Here is a 4951-nt window from a genome sequence, read left to right as displayed (position 1 = left end):
TACTATGTGTCCAGCACTATTCTAAGCACTGGGGTAGATACCATTTAGGATGGACACAATCTCTGACCCACTTAGAGGTTTAAGGTCTAAGTAGGAGGGAGTAGGATTTAATGCCCACTTTACAAATGAGGTAACTGATGCACCCAGAAATTAAATGACTTCCCCAAGGTCACACAAGCAGCTGCGAGGCAGAACTGAGATTAGAACCCAGGTCCTATGCCTCCCAGGCCCACCCTCGTCCACTGGGCCATGATGCTTATCTAGTCACACTGCTGAATTCAGATGTTTTAATCAACTTGCATGATAAATTCAGACTTTTTTAGTAAACATCTGATTCTGTTGCTATGGTGATTTTTTTACTGGAGAAAATTGTTATGTTTCTGAAATTTTAAAATGCTTCATAAAACTTGGAGCCAAGAATGAGGTCAAGTATTCCAAGAGATTTCCTTTGCAAATGCAAAGCATAGATCCTTAGAGCGAGAAAACCATCTCATCCAACCCACTGCCTCAATATTAGGAAATGGCTAGAAAATAGAGAGAGTAGTGATTGTCTAAGTCTGTTCTCAGATACCTCCAAGGGTCAAGCCTCCAAAGCCCCCCGCGCCCCCCCACCAGGAGCCTGTTTCTGGAGTTTTATCACCCTGTTAACAAATTCTTCCTTAAAATTTAGTCTATCCTCTTTGTTTAGTATCCCAATCCTTGTGAAACTAATTGGTGAAACTACCCCAATCTTCAGATATGTGTTGCTACTCTACCTATTGCACTGGGAATGAACAACTTTCCAAATATTTGGAGGACTAAACTAAGCCCCCCAAAAAATAATTCAGAAATTGTGGCTGGAATCCCTATTCATTTCTGTTTGATTTGGGCGGGGGGGGGTCTTTGGGCAACTCAGCTTGTCATGGCTCTCATGAACCCGCCTTAATACTTCACTAAAAGGGATGCTACCCTCTACGAAGACATAGTCCACTAAAAATGACCATCCACCTCTTTTGAAATCAGAGCCTTGCTTTGTTTTCACCTATGTCTGCCCACCAACTGGCTGATTGAAGGGCTCTGAATAAAGTGACCCACACCCAGAGAGAGGCCACGAACAGAAGAGTGATCGGGCCTTGGAGAAACTGCATTTCATTCATTCAGTCGTATTTATTGAGCGTTTACTGTGTGCAGAGCACTGTACTATGCACTTGGGAGAGTACAATACAATAATAAACAGACACATTTCCTGCCCACAATGATCTTACAACCTAGAGAGATGCTCCAGACACCAGCCTGGAGGAGCAGAATGTCTCAGCCTCAGTGACCACATAATCGGCAAAATCAACAGCTCTACATTCTATTTCCAGTTCCGTTAATGAATAGCCACATTTATTGAGCTCCTGCTGAATGCAGAACATTGTATTATCCACTGGGAGAATCAATGGGGGTGGGGGAGAGGCACAATCCCTGCCTACAATTTAATGGCGGGGGAGGGCAGACAATCTTTCAGAGAGGAGAAAAAAGGGAATGGAAAGATGGAGAGGGGAGGCACCTAATAAATACCAATCAGTCAGTGGTGTTTACTGAGAGCTAACTATGTGCAGAGCACTGTACTAAATGCTTATTACCATTGATTTATATGTAAATATATACCTGCAAATTATATATTATAAATTATTTAGATTAGTGTCTGTCTCTACCTGTAGACTGTAAACTTGTTGTGGGCAGGGAATGTGTCTACCAACTCTTGCTGTATTGTACGTGCCCAAATGCTTAGTACAGAACTCTGCACACAGTAAGTACTCAATAAATACCAGTGATTGATTGACTGAATGAACAGTTCAGTGCCTAAATAGAAGAGCATGTAACTGTCCAAAAGTGCAATGGATGAGTGTGGGTATGTAAGTGCTGAGGTGGTGAATGGGGAAAATATGTTTTTTTATGGTATTTAAACACTTAGTATGTGCCAGAGACTGTACTGGGTACTGGGGTAATTACAAGCTAATCAAATTAGACACCATACATGTCTCATGTGGGGCTCACAACCCTTAATCCCCTTTTTTCCAGATGAGGGAACTGAGGCCCAGGGAAGTGAAATCACTTGCCCACGGTCACACAGCACACAAGTGGCGGAGCTAGGATTAGAACCCAGGTCCTTCTGACCCCCAAGCCTGAGGTCTATACATTACATCACACTGCTTCTCTTCCTTCACCTGTTCCCCTGCTCTTCTAGACTGAATCCCATGTGGAACAGGGATGACTTCCAACCTGATTAATTTCTATCTAGCCCAGCGTTTAGTACGGTGCTTGGCACAGAGTAAACACTTAAACACCACAATCATCAAAGTCCATATTCCATTTAATTATTCATTTATTTTTTTCCACACTCTGTACGTTACCAGTTTAATCTGTTTCTCATCCTGCTTCAACTGTACGTATACACTTTATGTCTGCCTATCTCCCTGCCCAAAATGGTAAGCTCCCCAAGGTCAGGGAACATGGCATTTTAGTTTTATTGTGGTCTTCCAAGTGCCTAACACAGTGCTCTGTACCAATTTGTGCTTAGTAGATGCTATTGTTTAAATGGCTGGTTTACCCTGGACAAGGAGGTGAGAGGCATGGCAGATATAAACTCCAGGAGCTGCAACTTGAGCAAATCATGCCTCCTAAAAAAAAAAAATACTTCACTTGGCACTTTTCCAGTTTTCAACAAGGATAGATGTGAGATAACCACGGAAACAGAACACAAAGAACACAAAGCAGTTTGGCAACAGCCACTTACCTGCTGCTCAGAGCAAATAAGAACTTTGTGTTTGGCAAATAGAAAGATCGCTGACCCTTCATTCTACTTCCAGGACACATCTCAAAAGGTAGCAACGTGGCCTAGTGGATAGAGTTCGGGTCTGGGAGTCTGAAGAACCTGGGTTCTAATCCCAGGTCTGCCACTTGCCTGCTGTTTGTGTTCTTGGGCAAGTCACTTTGCTTCTCTGGGCTTCAGTTACATTTGTAAAATGGGAATTAAGACAGTGAACCCCATGGGGATACAGATTGGGTCCAACCGGATTAGCTTATATCTATCCCCAGCGCCTAGCACAGTGCCTGACATTCATTCATTCATTCAGTAGTATTTATTGAGTGCTTACTATGTGCAGAGCCCTGTACTAAGCGCTTGGAATGTACAATTCGGCAACAAATAGTATGCATTTAAATACTATATAAACAAAGGAGAATGGGTTCCTCAAATATTTGTGGGAAACCGAATTTTGGGGACCATTTTATGAAGCCAGTAAATAGGGCAGTTAGGGAATGACAGTTGTTTCTTGCTACAAAGAACAGTCCTGAATTCTGTTGGGAGAGAAAGACTCACCTTTTTAAAACCAAGTAAATGAGAGCTGCTGCAGAAATGTAAAACACTGATTTTGCAAGTGAATGGGCTGAAATGACCTAAGTTTTTGCCAGTGCTCAAAAATTGTCAACTCACATTTTTTCAACTATTTTCTTCATGCATTTCAGGGGCATTTGTGGTGCATTTAGGCTCCCAATAGGAAGCTGGGAATGAAATGATTGTTCTAAGCTCATTTTAGAAGCTATTTCTAAGCACTGGATGGTTAAGTACATAGATTTAAGTCAATAAACACTAATCACTTGGCAGGAACATTGCGTTCCGAATTTCCTGATTACGTTTGTGATCAAAGGGCTTGAATTTATGAAAATCTCAGTTTCCCTTTTTCCCAGTGTATCAACCAAATCATTTTCCACCAACTCTCTGTTCAGAAAGTGCTTGGGGCTGGGAGTCAGAAGACCTGGGTCCCAAACCCCACTCTGCCTCCAATCTGATGAGTGAACCTGGGCAAGTCATTTATGCTCTCTGGGCCTTAGTTTTCTCATCTGTAAAATGGGGATAAGATCCCTGCTTTCCCTTACAGTTTAGAATGTGAGTTCCATGTGGGACAAGGGCAAAGAAAAAGGGGAAAGGAAGAGCAAAGATACTTTTTTTATGGTTTTTATTAAGCACTTACTATGTGGCAGGCACTGTGCAAACTGCTTGGGTAAATGCAAGATAATGAGCCAGTTCCACACTTTGCTCACAGTCTTAATCCCCATTTTGCAGGTGAGGAAACTGAGGCAAAGAGAAGTGATGAGATTTGCCCAAGGCCACACAGCGGACAGGTGACAGAGCCAGGATTTGAACCCAGGTGCTCCATGCTCTGTTACACCATGATGCTCCTCCCAAATAAACAGCTACAAACAATTCTGGACTTAATAATTACAGAAAACCTTATTTATTCCCAAAAAAATCCAGTTTATTTAAAAAACTGGGAATTCAAGTGGAAGAGATAAATGAATCAAAGCCCCAGAATCTAGCAAGGAGGAAGCCTGCCATATTGTTAACTGCAATATTCTAAGATTTTATTGTGAATTTCATTGTTATTCTCATAAAAGGGAAAGAAAGCCGGCCATTCATTTCTTGACTGCCTGGGACAAATGACTATTGTGAGGATCAGCTGTCTCTCTTTTTTTAATCATTGTGCCTATAACTGAATTTGGAAAACACTTTTTTTCTAATGGGGCAAAGTGCTGAGGAAATGCACAGTGGAAAAATCATAAAAAACAAATTATTCATAACTATAGCTTAGTGGACTTGCTTCGCACAGTGCTTGACACAAAGGAAGAAATTGATAAATTCTATAGGTATAGGAGACCAAAATAATAAATTATCATCACAATCAATCAATATTATTTACAAAGTACTTATTCCGGACACAGCATTGTACTAAGCATTTGGGGGTGTACAGAAGAGTTAGTAGGCATAATCCCTGTTCTCAAGAGAAGCAGTGTGGCCTAGTGGAGAGAACACAAGCCTTGGAGTCAGAAAGACCTGGGTTCTAATCCTGCTCTTCTACTTATCTGCTGTATCACCTTGAGCAAGCCACTTTACTGCTTTGGGTCCCAGTTACCTCATCTGTAAAAA

General features: G+C 41.6%; 1 protein-coding gene across 6 annotated transcripts in view; it reads right to left on the bottom strand.

Annotated features, from left to right (window-relative positions):
• The window catches only part of NAPEPLD (N-acyl phosphatidylethanolamine phospholipase D), a 34973-nt gene that overhangs the window by 10726 nt on the left and 19296 nt on the right, over window positions 1–4951 (bottom strand). The gene's annotated exons all lie outside the window — the stretch shown is intronic.

Source organism: Ornithorhynchus anatinus, chromosome 13, assembly GCF_004115215.2.
Source record: "Ornithorhynchus anatinus isolate Pmale09 chromosome 13, mOrnAna1.pri.v4, whole genome shotgun sequence".
Taxonomy (NCBI): domain Eukaryota; kingdom Metazoa; phylum Chordata; class Mammalia; order Monotremata; family Ornithorhynchidae; genus Ornithorhynchus; species Ornithorhynchus anatinus.
Note: the sequence above shows the minus strand (reverse complement) of the source record. Positions and strands in the feature narration are given on the sequence as shown.